The following is a 17,559-nucleotide window of genomic DNA, read 5'->3' on the forward strand; positions in this document are numbered from 1 at the left end:
ATAGCCTGGGTATAATTCATATAAGCTACAACATACTCAGCTTTAGTACTAGACTATGAAATACAACTCTGCTTCTTGCTACTCCATGAAACAAGTCTTCCTCCAAGAAAGAATGCTCCACCGGTTGTTCTTTTCCTATCATCAACATTACCTGCCCAGTCTGCATCTATGCACACCTTCAAGTCAAAGCTTCCTTCATATGGATACCATAATCCATAGTCAATAGTACCTTTCAAATTTCTAAATATCCTCTTGGTTTCTATCAAATGTGTTTCCTTCAGATTATTTTGAAATATAGCAACTAGACCAACTGCATGAGCTATATCCGGTCTACTATGAACAACATAGTGCAATTTTCCAATCATTAACTTGCACTCCTTCTCATCAAAAGATGTAGCCTCATCTTCCTTAGACAACTTACAACCTATAACTATTGGTGTCCCAACTAGTTTACAATCACTCATAATAAATGTCTTTAATACCTCCTTCGCATACTTAGACTATGTAATGAAAATACCACTCTTCATTTGTTATATTTGCAAACCTATGAATTTTTTTATCTCTCCACTAGAGACATTTAAAACTCACTTTTCATTTCATTTGCAAAGTCATTACTCATGTCATCATTCCCTCCAAATATGATATCATCTACAAACACTTCACTAACCAGTATCTTATCTCCTTTAGATTTGAGATATATGTTGCTATCTTCACTGGTTCTTTGAAAACCTATCTTTATTAGGTGTGAATGAAGCCTTTCATACCATACTCTCAGTGCTTGTTTTAATCCATATAATACCTTATGCAACTTACATACCATGTCTTTCTCATCAATCAGAGCATAACCATCTGGTTACTCAATGTACACTTCCTCTTCCAGTATTCCATTCAAAAATGCTTTTACATCCATTTGATATACTTTGAATCCCTTGTGTGTTGCAAATGCAAGTAAAGTTTTGACACCTTCTAGTCTAGCCACTAGTGCAAATGTCTCACCATAATCTTCTCCTTCTTCTTATGCATAACCTTTGCAAACCAATCTAGCTTTGTTGCAAACTACAACACCATCTTCATTCAGCTTGTTCTTGAAAACCCACTTAGTACCTATCACATTTTTATTTACCAGTCGGGGTACTAGGGTCCTAGTGTTATTATTCTCAATTTGTTCAAGCTCCTCCTCCATAGCTTTAACCCAATGTTCATCTCCAAATACTTCCTTAGTAGTTCTAGGCTCAATAGTGGAGATCATACAATAATTATCTCTAATTCTTCTTCTGGTCAATACTCCAACATCCTTATCTCCAATAATCTGCTCAATATTGTGATTGAGTCTCACATACCTCGGAATAACATGATCATTATCTTCAAGCTCTTCTTCATTGTTATCATCATCTTCTTCTGAATCTACCTGTTCTGGTTGAACTGGTACAATAACATTTTGTTTACCAGTTTCAAGTTTCATAGGTTCTGGTTCCAAAAATAAAATGCAAGGATCAGCACTCTCAATGATTCTTTGTGTCCAATTGTTATAACATTTTTAGGCCTTACTCTTGGTGGAATAACCAAGAAATATACTTTCATCACTTTTAGCCTCAAACTTGCTAACATAGTCACCTCTCTTAATAAAACATTTGCTACCAAATATCTTGAAATAACTAACATTAGGTGATCTACCATACTAGTATTCATAAGGAGTCTTGTCCTTACCTCTTTTCACCAAAATCCTATTCATTGTGTAGACAGTTGTGCTGATAACTTCTCTCCAGAAAGTCTTCGCTACACCTCCTTGTATATACATTGTCCTAGCAACTTCAACAACTAACCAATTGTTTCTCTCTACAATACCATTCTATTGTGGTGTCTTGGTGTAGAAAGTTGTTGTTTGATACCATTCTCTTCACAATATCTAGTGAATTCCTCAGAAGTGAATTCTTTGCCTTGATCAGTCCTTAGACACTTTATCTTCTTACCACTCTCCTTTTCAGCTAAGGCCCTGAATGCCTTGAACTTACTAAACGCCTTTGTTTTATCCTTCAAGAATGTGACCCAGACCATTCTTGAGAAATCATCAGTTAAGATCATGAAATATCTGTCACCTTGAATACTTTTAGTCCTTATTGGTCCACAAAGGTCTGTATGAACCAAATCTAATAGATGTTCCACTGAAAAAGATTTACTCTTGAAATTTGAGGATGCCATCTTTCCCAATTGACATTCCTTACATAGAGCATTAACCAGTTTGTCCAACTAAGGCAAACCTCTCACTATCTTTGGCTTACTCACTTTAACAATGTTATCAAAATTCATATGACAAAATCTCCTATGCCAAAGGGAACTATCATCTACTTTAGAAATTAAACAGTTGCTAACTTTAGGATTCAGGTGAAACAAGCTACCTTTAGTCTGCTTGTCAGTTGCAATCAGTTCACCTTTTTTTCCCATAGATTTTACACATACCATTTTTAAACTCCAATGGATATCCTATGTCATTGAGTTGAGCAACACTCAAAAGATTGTACTTTAGACCTTCAACCTAGTAGACATCATCTGCACTACTCTTTCAATTAAGAGAAATAGTTCCCTTACCTTTAACCATGCAGGGTGAGTCATTACCAAATCTTACAACTCTGCCATCAAATTCCTTCAAGGAAAGAAATTTTCTCTGATCACCAATCATGCGATGTGAACAAACATTATCAATGATCCAATCATCAAAATTATCCATTCGAGAAACTAAAGCCTTCTGATAAGATGTTTCTTCTTTAATGGATACAAACACAATGTCCTCATTAGCATCACCATTAGATTCCTCATCAGTGATACCACCATCAACTGCAATAAGACAATCTCTTTTGCCTTTTCCCTTGTACTTCTTGAATTTCTCTCACTTGTGCTCATTATCACCATTAGGACAATTAGCAGCTATGTGTCTAATCTTGTTGCATGCAAAACATTTCAAAGGTAATTTACCTCTATATTTACTAGTACCTCTAGGAAACCTCTTGGCCAACAATGATTCAAGCTCAACCAAACTGTCTTCATCATCAACTTCTCTGCTAGATCTAGATTCATAACTATGAGTGACATCTCTACTTTTCCTCATAGATGGGTTAGAAAAAAAAACTCTTAATGTTGATTCAAATTTATGAATACTACCATCATAGCCATTTAATTCAAAATTAGTAAGCTTCCCAATGATCGAGTCAAGGGTTACCTTGGTTTTATCAATAGATTTCAACTCCTGAATGGCTGCAACTCGGATAGCCTAGACCAGTAGCAGGGTTATCAACACCTTGCTAACCACTATGACATCTTCCACTTTACCACCAACACTCTAGATCTCACCAACTATCTCTTTTATCCTTTGACCATATTGTTGGATATTCTCACCTTCTTCCATCCGCATGTCATCAAACTTTCCTCTTAGACTCTCTTCCTTGGCAATCTTTACATGTTCATCACCGCTATAAATCTCTTCAATTTTTTTCCATACCTCATATGCAGTCTCCCTACCATGGACATCTACATACTCTTCATCAGATAAAGAAATGATAATAGCCTCCAGTGCTTGATTGTTTTCTTGTTTCTCTTTCTTCTGATCATCAGTCATAATCCCACTAGGTGCAACATATTGAATACCAACATGTTCCCAGTATTGATTTCCAAGACTCTTGATATAAATTTTCATTCTATCACTCTATATCCTATAGTTCTCTCTATTAAACTTCAGACCTTCCTTCTTCATCATGTTCTACAAGATCTTTACCTCAAGCTATTAGGCTTAGACCTTAGAGGACCTGAGACGCTCTTATTCTAATTGATGGTATGATGAAAGAACAAGGATCCAATCAACTACTAAGAAGGGGGGGTAAATCAATAGATAGAAAAACTGATAAACTTCAACAATCTCAAAATCAAACTCTCAAAGTAAACTTATAACTATCAATGCAATATCACTGTCAATATTAAACTGTCAAGTTTAAACAAGTTGACTGTTACAATAGATTAATAGTAAACAACTTGTAACTCACAAACATTCAAATACTTTTACTGACATAAGTAAAACTTCATTTCATATTGCTGTCAGTTATCATGACTTATGAAAGTGGATTAAGTAGTTAAGAAAATCAACCATAGAAAACATAACCACAAAAACATTCACCACTTGACACATTATTTTTGACATGGAAACCCAAATGGGGAAAACCACAGTGAGATGAGACTCACAAGATAACTATCTAAACTCTTCTGAAGTTGGCCCTGTTAGGATCCAAGCCTGTTAAAGCTTTACAAAAAGTCCTATTAAGAACAGATCCTGTTAGGGATGACCCAGTTAAGGGATTGACTATAATGTCTTGTTAGAAGCAATACCTTGTGAGGAGTAACCCTTATAAAGGATTTAGAATCCAAGCTAATGGATCACCTTGTTAGAGGTTTTGAATATCACCAACCTTGTTAGAGCTTACCTGGTTAGGAGATTTCAATGTACTATAATTGTTAGAAAACAACAGGAGTTTGTTGTTTTGTTTGAATAGCACTACACTTTCTTGTTCAAATCCTTTTCATGCTCCTATCTACCTTTACTCAAACTGTAGATACATCATCTGATTTGGTAACCACACACTCAACTAAAACTTTGCCAACTCTGAAACTAAACAACTCATCGACCTTATAAACAAATCAACTAGGTTGGTAACACAATAAAAACTTAATCCACATACAAATTACAAACAAGTCGGTTCAAGTATGACCATTGGATTACATAACAATCTCTACACATCATTCAAGAAAGCCTTGACCTCTCCTTGATCACCGCTTCATCAAACTTAGTAACTCATCACGTGCTTTTCATTACATGCAATATGCTTGCTCATTCCCAAGACAAAAACCGTTACCTCAACGAGCCAAAAACACTTTGAACCTCTCTTCATACTATATGCATATGTGTCATAAGCATTACCACTCACCATCGGATCATAAACCAATATAAACAATTCACCAAACTTAATCAGTCAGGGTTTATCAAAACAACAAGTAGGGTTTACCGGTTCAACTCTCCAATACTTAGCAATACATGTTCACTCCACAAACTTACCTATCGGTTATAGTTTCCTTTCACGAGATCTTCCAGGCAGTTACAAAACAATATTACAACAATATCATTACCGATTTAATTGACATCAATGACAATATAACATATCATTAATGCAATCTTCATGCAAATGCCAACACATGATCTTTTTTCTCTCCCCAATTCATCTGAATTCTCTAGGCCATACCCTATTGATGCATTCTCTTGAGTGCCTTGAGAGCTGAAAACAATCTAACTTTGATGGAACATTTCCTTGTATCTGTGGACCATATGAATGATTCGTCTGATCCTACAGGGTTGTGTTACGACCCTCTATAAAAAAATCTCTCAAATTTTGAAGACATGAAACCGTATGACCATGATGAGCATATTTTTGCAGCCCCAAAATTCATGAAATGCATGTGATATGAAGTTGCAAGATAGCCTATATTTTTTTTTGTGTGTGTTGGGGTTGAATGTTCAGTTTCAACATGTTAGGGTGGGTACGTCTATGCTAGGCATGGTCTTATTTTGTACCTAATCTCTCCCGAATGTTCCAAATGTTGAGGAAATTTCTTATGGTTGTTTTGTGTCAATTTTGAGGTAACTTTTTATGATGCTAAAATGAACACATTCAAATGCAAAGTGAATCAATATAACCTCAAATATAAAAATAAATAAGAAACAACCATTAATCTAGCATATAAGAAATCTCTTTCATGATAAAATTTGAGCAAGTCCTCATATGTACACTTAATTTTTTTTCAAAATTGGAAGATTCATACAATCCTAATGAACCTATGAAATAAAATGTAGGATGTAGGAAATTGAGTGAAAGAATAAATCAAACATGAAAGCATCTTTGATCTAGACATAAGCATGTTATCATGTTACTTGTTGTCTACCCCAACTATAATGACAATAATAATACCTCTAATTGAAATCTCAATCCGAAGTTTGGACATTCATATGGTAGAGTTTACTATTCTCATGGCTAGTGTTCATTTAGTTGTTAATCCAGGAACGTAAAACTTGAAATGGGTCTGCAATATATATGCACTAAGCTCCTTAAATCATTATTATTAATTATTGTAAGAAAGGTAGGAATGGAAATCATAAAGGCTAAATGAAAGATTTGCAAAACTCTGCTGAAATGATCTAATGGAAATAACAGGAATCACACCATTCTGCCTTGGCTGCAGGAACAGTCAAAGGATCTATTTCCAATGGCTGCAGGAACAACCCAGTCATGAACTTCTACTGCAACTAAGTAAAAACTAACTTCAATAATCATAAACATGGGATCACTCACCAAGTGGGCCCCCTTGGATGAGTGATATCAAACTCTCAGCAAAGAACTATTAATAGATCAGAATAACATATTCTTATTCATTTCTTCCTAAAAGATGATTACATATTCAAAAAGAGAAAAAATTCAAAATACTTGACAAAAACTCTGCTCAATCCCCTTCCATTCTATCTAACCCTTAGAAAAGAAGGAAGAGCTTATTATAAAGAAAAGATAGACTACAATGGACAACTCCAGTTATGCCCAAAAGAAGAGATGGATAGCTATCAGATGAAGGGGATAACAAAGAGCTTGGGTGCAGGAACTGTGGATCTGAAACCAAACCATAGTCTTTGCACGCCAAAGAGATATTTTGAAAATTAAACATGCACCGGAGTTAAACTCCCATGGTGAAGTACAACTGCTTCGATTATGCCATAGATTGCACTCGCTTGAATCTCCTTCAATTTTATCTCTAGCTATCTGAACGTGATTCTCCAGTCCTTAGGCGCGAAAGAGAATTCTCCACCACAACATCAATTGTTATTTGCACTAAAATAGAAACAATATACAGGGACATGCATATGTATCTTACTTAACTAATACATTCATTAACTCACATATGAAATCATCCTAAATAATTCGCATATCACAGGGACAAACCATTTGGCTGTAGGAATAAATTGGCATGGCTGCAGGAATTAACAGACAAGGTTCAAACATGATTTCTTAAGTTTAGTTTTAAAACATGGATTACATATAGTCAATTCACAATATTTTACTATCACAATGCAACCCAAAAGATACCAAAAACCTAAGAGTCCTGGTAAAAAAACAAGTCAATACGCTGACTTATCATGCCCCCCAACTTTAAGGGTTTGTTGCTCCTGTAGCAAAAGGAAAATTTCTGATTTTTGCTGAAACTCTGAAATCACCAATAATGTCCTATCCGGTTCCCTTGGAAGGGAAATTCCAATAAAATTCCTTCATTTTCTCCAACTTGGACCATCTAGCTATTTCTTCCACATCTACATCATAATTCTATTATGTTGGTTGGCATGCCTAAAGTGGCCACATTAGGATAGGAGGCTGAAAGATTAATGGTAACCAATAATTGGATTTCTCCCTTCCTAGCTGTATGTACTTGGAGGCTCTCTGTATAGCTGCATGAAAATTCTGTAATGAGTAGGGTTCTCCTAGTTTTAAATGATTTGGTAGATGATTCCAGCATTGAGTTAGTCCCTCTAGTGCTGCTATCTTGTGGGTCTGAACTAATTGCTCATACGCTTGATAGACTTCCTCTCTCATTGGAAGTACTATCTTACTAACAACATCTCTTATTAGAAACTTTTGCCAATCATAATATAGAACCTTGGGTGCTTCTGATTCCCTCCTCAATGGCAATGGACAGTCAAGTTCCAATTTTTCAAACTCCCTGGCTTGTGGTCCTATAATCATTTCATTTTGTATCCAAGACATTAAAGCTCTAAGATGGATATCCCCAATGCACAACAAAGGATTCCATTCTCTATCCTAGGGTACAGCATAATTATGTAAATATAATTCACATAACAGGCTCTTTACAAAATGTGGGGGGGTTTGATAAGCATGATAGAATTCCTCAGGTGTTTCCAAGGATGGATTAAGGTCCCTTACTATGCGGTTTAATCTAAAATTCAGATACCATTCTTTCAAGTGCACTACATAAATTCTTGGGGGAGCCCTACACTGCATTATCTCAGGAACCATACCATAAATCTCTTCTACCTTAGTCTCCAATTCTTTAATTCTATTATCTTTCTTCTCAATCTCTTTTTGTTGCTTATTAATTATCCCTTGCAACCTATCCTTCTCTATTTCCCATTGCCTAAAGAATGTTAAAGCAATTGATAAGCTAGTTAGGGATGAAGGAGCTCTTATGGGTCCTACCTTAGACTGTGGGATTTTTTCAATAACTTCCCCATTCTAGATTGGCATATTTCGCACGTTTTCTTCAGGTTGCTGTGGAACATCATCAATAATCTCCTCACATTGCAATGCCACTGAAGCCAGATTTGCAAGCTTATCCATTACAATTTCTTCCTAAATTTCTTCTTGTATTTCTTCTCCTATAGGATTTTCTTGCATTTCCTCTTCAATAGGGTTTTCTTGAATTTCCTCTTCTGTAGGGTTTTCTTGAATTTCCTTCTCTGCAGCATCTTCTTCTTCTAAAGTTTCTACTGCAATCACCTTTATTAGATTACTCACTGGTTGAGTCTTCTATGTCCTCCTTCTTGTTCTCCTCACATACACTTTTGAAACAAACGTAGGAGTTTTTGTTTTTGCTTGATGCCTCTTGGCTGCAAGAGGGATATGCACTTCCTGTGGCTGGATAACAAATTCTTCATCTGACTCCTCCTTTTCCAATTCTTTTCTTTCCCTCTGCAAAATAGGTGAACCTCTTTGAAGATAGGTAGAAGGTTGTCCTTCGATTAGCTCTGCTTCAATATTTTCTTCTAAAATAATTGCAGCTCCTTCAGCAACCAACAAACCCTCATCTTCACAAGAAAGACCTTCTACAACTATCTCTTCTTGAACTAGTGGATTATTTTCAATAGGGGTTTCATCTACCCTAAATTGCAAAATATCTTGAAACACACCCCATTCCATCTATGAAACATCTCTCAAGGACCATTGTACCAGCAACTTCACCAGTCCATGATGGATAACAGAGCAATTTCCATATTTTTTAGTGTCCTTGGTACTTATAGAAATGAGATGATATAAGAAATTTGGGACATTAACTCACCGGTCATGACGCAGATGACTAAGTAACTTGAAGTGAGGCAAATGGAGATTTGAATACCGTCCTTCATAGGTAATATATTTCATAATATACAGAGCTACCTGAGGCCAATGTGCTGGCAAAGAAACCCTTCTAGTCCCTTGCCTATCCACCATTAAGGGTCTGTCAGTAGAAATTGTGAACTTTGCCCTGGCACTCCTTGCATCCTTCAATTCTAGAAAGAGTTCTCCTTCCTGTAGCAACCATGTGACCTCTGCAATTCATTGTTCTGTAGCAATTACCCTCAACCCCTTAATTGTAGCTTCTCCTTCATCAAAAGAATGCATAAATTCCGCAGCTATTTCATCATTGAAATCCCTGATTCTTAAGAAATAATCCAGCCAACCATGGTTTTGGAAATAATGCACATAGACAACATCCTGCAACAACCCTTCATGGATAGTTGGTTCATGGTGAATCAGATTACCACCCATATTTTACTCTGATACTTCCGTAGCTTCACCAAAATGTTTGACAGATTCACAAAGGCTAAAATCTACGTATCTTAAATTTGGCGGCAAAACTTATTATTCACTTGTGTGAAATAATAATCATCATAAGTAATGTCAGTTAGGAAATCAGTTCAGGATAATAAATCTTACTGGGAAAAAGGACCATAAAGTACCCCCCCTCAACTTAACCTAGCACGTGTCCACATAGGCTGACTAGATTTTAGGTTTGAAGCGGATTAAAACAGGATTAAAATCATAATGGACTAATAAATGCAAAATTAAAATAAAGTACAATATACACCTACAATTGGGCAAAAATGATGGCGAAATGAAATGAAGTGACAGGTAAGAAAGTGGGATGGAATGTAGTGGATGAAACTTTATGTACGGAGAATAATATTTCACATAGAAATATTTGATTACGATACGGTAAATAAGTTCACTGCAGGGGCTGTAGGAACATCACCTTTATCAACATGCTCAAGTGCAACAAGAAGCTCATGAATTGTTACCGAATCATTGGCAGTTGCTATAGGAACATTACCAATTGCTACGGGAACTTGTATTTCATTTTGAGGAGCAAACTGCTATAGAAACTCTTCTCTAGTAGCTGGCTTGTGATAAAGTCGTAGTCGGTGTCCATTCACTAAGAGTTTAAATCGAACAGGATCTATTGTGGACAACCAAGCTGCTCCATTGTGAAAAACTTATTCTACCTCATAAGGACCCAACCACCTTGTTTGGAGTTTTCCCATAGCATCCTTATATCTGGAATCATACAGGAGTGCCTAGTCACCAACTTTGAATTTGTTTTCTCTGATATATTTATCATGTCATCTCGCTCTTTGGTTTTGAATCAACTTTGTTTGTTGAACAACTATCTTTCTCCATTCATCAAGAGCATTTAACTGCTGAATGCATTCCTTCTGTGCTTCAGACAATGTCATATTCAGTTGTAGAGCTGTTCTCAAGGTTTTATGCCCAAATTCAATAGGCATCATTGTTGTTTTGCCATAAACCATCTCAAGAGGTGTGAATCCAATTGGTGTTTTCCATGTTGTTCTATATGCCCAAATTGCCTCTAAAAGCCGATTAGACCAATCTTTCTTGTGGATAGACACTATCTTTATAAGAATAGCCTCAAGCTCTCTATTGGTAACTTCTACTTGGCCATTAGACTATGGATGGTATGGAGTAAATTTCCTATGTCTTATATTATATTCATTGACCAAAGCTTTTATCAACGTTGATGTAAATTGACGTCCCTAATCTGAGACGATTTCCCTGGGTACTCCATACCTTGTAAATATTTCTTCATAGAGAAACTCAGCTACCTTATTATCTCTTGCATGTTGCATAGCTCTAGCTTCTACCCATTTTGTCATATAGTCTATACATACCAAGATATAATATTTGCCATTAGAAGGTGGATCAATGAGGCCAACAAAATCTAATGCCCATTTGTCAAATGATGTAACAGATATTTGAGGATATAGTGGCATCTCATCAGATTTTGTAGGTCTACCCATTCACTGACACCTGTCACACTTCCTTGTGTACTGAGCTATGTACTGAGCTGCATCCTTATGTAGTGTAGGCCAATAATAACCAGTATTGAGTATTTTTCAGTGCTGTCCTTTTGGTAGCAAAATGACCTCCACATGGTTCACCATGACATGCATGCAAGATGTCATATGTTTCATCTTCTCTGACACATCTTTGTATAACTTGATCAGGTCTAGTATAAAATAGACAATCAACAATCCATGAAAAGTTAAAACTTTTTTCAACTAGCAACCTTCTTTCCTTAGGAGAAAAAGAAATTGGCACCTTAGCTGTAGCTAAATAGTTGGCAATATGAGCATACCAAGGAGTATGAGCCTATATGAGAAACAAATGCTCATCTAGAAAAGTGGCATCTATCATTGTAGAGTCTTCCTGCAATTGAAGATGTGAAAGATAATCTACAACAACATTAGACTTCCCTGGCTTATCAACAACTGTGATATCAAATTCTTGCATCAACAATAACCAGCGAGCCAGTCTACTGGTGATGGATGACTTATTCATAAGATATCTAATTGCAGTATGATCTGTATGCACAAATACTGGATACCCTATAATATAGTGTCTAAACTTGTTAAGGGCATATATGATAGCTAGCATTTCTTTTTCAGTAACTATATAATTCAATTCAAGTCCTTGCAAATTCTTGCTGATATAATATATTGCATTTTCCAACTTGTCAACTTTTTGTCCTAACACTGCTCCTATAGCATAATCAGATGCATCAATATGGATTTGGAATGGTAGAGACCAATTAGGTCCTTTAAGAACTGGTGCCTAAGTTAAAGCATGCTTAAGCTTTAAAAAAGCTTCATTGCATGCTGAGGTCCATTTAAATTCTGCATCTTTAGTAAGCAGTGTATATAAGGGACTTGCAATTTTGCTGAAATCTTTAATGAACCTTCTGTAGTATCCAGCATGGCCAAGAAAACTTCTCACATCTTTCTGCTTCACAGGGTCATTAATTTGCTGAATAACCTCAATGTTTGCTGGATCCACTTGTATGCCTTGTATAGATATATGATGACCAAGGACTTTTCCTTCTTCCATCATAATGAAACACTTTTCACTATTTAGAGACAAGTTGTAGTCTTCACACCGCCACAAACCTTTCTTCAAATTATCCAATGCTTGATCAAATTCAGAACCATAGGTTGTAAAGTCATCCATGTAAATTTCCATTATGTCTTGAGAAATATTAGAAAAAATACTGATGGCTGCCCTTTGAAAAGTGGCTGGAAGATTACACAACCCAAAAGGAAGAGAAAAATATGCATAAGTGCCCCATGGACATGTAAATGTTGTTTTCTCTTGATCCTCAAGAGCTATTTCTATCTGATTATAGCCACTGAATCTATCCAAAAATGAAAAATATCTCTTACCAGCAAGAGAATCCAATACCTAATCTACAAATGGTAGTGGAGAATGATCCTTCCTTGTGGCTAAGTTCAAGGCTCTATAATCAACACATACTCTTCATTTGCCTCCTTTTTTAGGAACTATCACCAAGGGTGATACCCATTGACTGTCAAAAATAGGACAGATAAATCCAGCTTTCAACAATTTCTACAATTCTTCTTTAACTATGTCCTTCAGGGCAGGATTGACTCTTCTTTGAGGTTGTCTGAGGGGACAACACTCATCCTTTATGTAAATTCTATGAGTACAAACTACTGGATCAATTCCATTCATATCCTTGTAATCCCATGCAAAGACATTTCTATGGAGTTTTAGCAAGTCCATCAGGCTATCCTTCTGAGTGTCTACTATATTCTTATTGATGTTCAAATATTTATTCAATGCAACCTCTATCTTGATAGTAAGATCAATCTGATTTATATCAAAAACATGAGAATATGACAATTCCTGTGGCAACAAGGTATGCAAGATATCAGTGGCTGCAGGAAAATCCAATCCTGCAATATTTGGAACCAATTCCTGTAATTCTTGGTCTTCTATTAATTCATTTGTCAAAACCTTATAAAGGATTGATTCTTCATGATATAACTGCATGAGTAGCACTCGATTAATCATCATAAGGTGATTAATAGAGTCAATTTCTTCAGATTCCTCTCCCAAAATAGGCCAAATAGCCTACTGCTGCTCAAGCTAAGGTTGTGCAAGGGAATACAAGGCCAATGTTTTTGTGGAACTACCATCTAAAATAGTCATGTCTCCTGATCTACACCCAATATATGCATCAGCTGTGGCAAGCCATGGTCTTCCCAAAATGACTGGATATCCCCCCAATGTTGCTTTTGGGGATAAAATCATAAAGTCTGCAGGATATTCCCAAGAATCTAGAATGACCACTATATCTTCTATCACACCATTAGGTCTTACTACAGAGCCATCAGTAAGTTGAAGAACTATGGGTGTAGCCCTTAAACTATCTATCTCTAGATGTTTCATTACTTCCCTTGTCATTACATTAATGGTTTCCCCTAGATCAACTAAAACATTCTTTATTTGACTGCCATTAATAACTATACTCACAATAGGACTGCCTGGATCAGAATACTTTGGAATAGCAATTTTTCCTAACATAATATCAGCCAATTGACCCATTACATGAACTATTTGTGGATCCTTTTTCTTTCTACCAGGTTTCTTTACGCATTCCTCTCTCAATGCCTTACCATATATTGGAACATCCTTTATTGCTTCCAGCAATGGAATTTTAACACAAATGTGCTTCAATTGATCAAGAATATCAAAGCTTTGTTGTTGATCAGTTGAAACTTCTTTGTCTTTCAATCTTTGGGGAAATGGTGGTAATATTTGATTCTGAGGTATTACATCATTAGGATCAAAGATTGGCTGCTCTTCTTGTACCTCAGTAATAACTGGCTAAGAGGGATTAGGTAGTGTTGTTTTAGATCAGAGGTGAATATCATCTAGTGATAAAGAATAGGCTGGGTATTGATTAGCATCAGGTGAATAAGCTTGTTGTTGTTGCTGAGATTTGATATTTGGATTAGGTAATGGCTAAGTAGGTAGCTGTGTTGTCTTGGCAGGTGGTGTTGTGGCTACAGGAGGTGGCATTAAAGCAGGAGGTTGTGGCTACTGAGTAGGAGGCTGATATCCAGAAGATTGGGATGACCATGATGGGTTTCCCCTCCATTGAGAGGTAGGTTGCCAATTCCCTTGAAATTGGTTTCTTGTACTGTGAAGTGGATACCAGTTTCCCTGTGGCTACTGCCACTGGGGTATTTGATTAGCAAATTTCTATCCTTGGCCTTGTGATCCATACCAATGTGGATAATTACCAAAATTTTGAGAATTCTGTGGTTGCCATTGGTTATTTGGTGCATAAGAATTACCACTATAACCAAAAAAGGAAAGTGGATCAGGTGGCATACCTTGTCTCTGAAAATTTGGTCTTCTCTGAGCAACATAGAAGACTTATTCATCCTCCCCTTAAATTGGTTTGAAATCAGGTACTTCAACATTTGCAACCATCTTACATCTACAATCTTTCTTTCACTGATTACAATGAGGACATAATTCTGCAAGAAATGCATCAGCTTCCTCATGCTTCTTCTTAGCTGCCAATGTATCCAACTGAGTAGCCATATTGTTTATAATGTCCTCCTTGAAATCTTTTAACAAATGACTAAGTTCCAACCTAGAAACTCCAGTTCCAGATGATGATGATGGTGCTCCTGGCTTAAATCTCCTATTCTTCTTAGAAGTATGTCTGAAATACTTCTTGCAAATTTGTCCTATTTGAGCCCAAGTAGATTGTGTAATGTTACCCCCCCCATTAGATCTAAGGAATCGGTGCATTCATCACTGATACCCCTCAAGAATATCAATTTGAGGGAATCTTCATTCAGAGTACTATGCTTGGACTTCTTGACACTAAACAAAAACCTTTCTAGATAATCCTCAAGGCTCTCATCTTCAATTTGTGTCATTCTAAAGATATCATCCCCATGCCAATCAGTGCCTCTACAATAATCTTTATATTTTGCAAGAAACAACTGTTTCATCTCATCCCATGTATTGATTGTGCTACTACCCAAGCTCATGAACCATCTCAAGGATGACTCCTTCAAAGTGGCTAGAAATTTTTTGAGTCTATGGGCATCTGTAGTATAGTCAAAACTCCTACAGAGAACATCAAACTCAAACAAAAATGTATCCAGATCCTTTGTGACCAACCCATAGAACTTAGGAAGTGAAGATGTTGGAATGTTCTTGAGGTTAGCATTATCATGCTGGTTAGAGATGGGAAACTCAAATGTTGGACTAGGTGGTGGTGGTGGTGGATTATTTCCACCAGGAGGTGGGTTCCCTTGCATTGGACTCATGGGGGTTATTACAATAGGCAACTCTTCTTCTTGTGGACCAAAAAGGAGCTAAAGACTACCTTCTGGAAATTCAGACTCAGGGTGATTCAAATTTTGTGGGACTTGATATAGCTCAGAAAAAGGATTTATATCTAGAAAACTGTCTTCTGCATGAGTAGTATGAGTGGGTAAAAATCTACCTCTGGCATCTCTTCTTCTATTATGCATGCAGAATCATGAAATTCAAACAACTAACTAGAAAATAAAATAATCATAAAAGGCTCTTAGCTTGACACCATCCCCAACAATGACGCCAAAAAATGTCTACCCCAACTATAATGACAATAATAATACCTCTAATTGAAATCTTAATCCGAAGTTTGGACATTCATATGGTAGAGTTTAATATTCTCATGGCTGGTGTTCATTTAGTTGTCAATCCAGGAATGTAAAACTTGAAATGGGTTTGCAATATATATGCACTAAGCTCCTTAAATGATTATTCGTAATTACTATAAGAAAGGTAGGAATGGAAATCATAAAGGCTAAATGAAAGCTTTGCAAAACTCTTCTAAAATGATCTAATGGAAATAATAGGAATCACACCGTTCTGCCTTGGCTACAGGAACAATCAAAGGATCTATTTCCAGTGGCTGCAGGAACAACCCATTCATGAACTTCTACTGCAACTAAGTAAAAACTAACTTCAATAATCATAAACATGGGATCACTCACCAAGTGAGCCCCCTTGGATAAGTGATATCAAACTCTTAGCAAATAACTATTAAAAAATTAGAATAACATATTTTAATTCATTTCTTCCTGAAAAATGATAACATATTTAAAAAGAGAAAAAATTCAAAATACTTGACAAAAACTCTACTCAATCCCCTTCCATTCTATCTAACCCTCAGAAAAGAAGGAAGAGCTTATTATAAAGAAAAGATATACTAAAATGGACAACTCCAGTTACGCCTAGAAGAAGAGGCGGATAGCTATCAGATGAAGGGGATAACATAGAGCTTGGCTACAAGAACTATGGATCTGAAACTGAACCACAGTCTTTACACGCCAAAGAGATATTTTGCAAATTAAACATGCACCAAAGTTAAACTCCCATGGTGAAGTACAACTACTCTAATTATGCCATAGATTGCGCTCACTTGAATCTCCTTCAACTTGACCTCCAGCTATCTGAGCATGATTCTCCAGTCCTTAGGCGCGAAAGAGAATTCTCCACCGCAACATCAATTATTATCTGCACTAAAATAGAAACAATATACAAGGACATGCATATGTATCTTACTTAACTAATACTTTCATTAAATCACATATGAAATCATCCTAAATAATTCACATATCACATGGACAAACCATTTGGCTACAGGAATAAATTGGCATGGCTGCAGGAATTAACAGACAAGGTTCAAACATGATTTCTTAAGTTCAGTTTTAAAACATGGATTACATATAGTCAATTCACAATATTTTACTATCACAATGCAACCCAAAAGATACCAAAAACCTAAGAGTCTTGATAAAAAAACATGTCAATACACAGACTTATCACTTGTAATATCACAAATTATTACATCACATAATAGGCTTGTAAGCATTAAAAATGATAATAACATGGTAAGTATATGTGCTATAGAGACACATATTTAAGTTGGAAGCTTAATTAACAATCAACTTTGTGCAATTATTCATTTAATCATTTGTATTGCAATCATGGATAACCATGGTAAAAAGATTTGTACTAACCAAAATCCTATAAATCCATACAACATTATATGTCAATAAAATTATTAAATATATCCAATTAAGTCAAATAGGCTTTCCAAAAGCCATATGGACATAGAATGTAACATATCCATAATACAACACATGTTCAAAAATTCCATATAGGCATACAACATAGGACCCTAATCTAGTCATTTCCCTCTAGAGGAAGGAAAAACAAATACAAGATATATTTGGATATCAAGTGGATAGAGAAGTATATGATGCAAGTATTTTTCGAGTGTGCTCACTCGACCTCCTCTCCAAATTTTTTTGTAACT

This window comes from Cryptomeria japonica, chromosome 7 (assembly GCF_030272615.1).
Source record: "Cryptomeria japonica chromosome 7, Sugi_1.0, whole genome shotgun sequence".
NCBI lineage: Eukaryota > Viridiplantae > Streptophyta > Pinopsida > Cupressales > Cupressaceae > Cryptomeria > Cryptomeria japonica.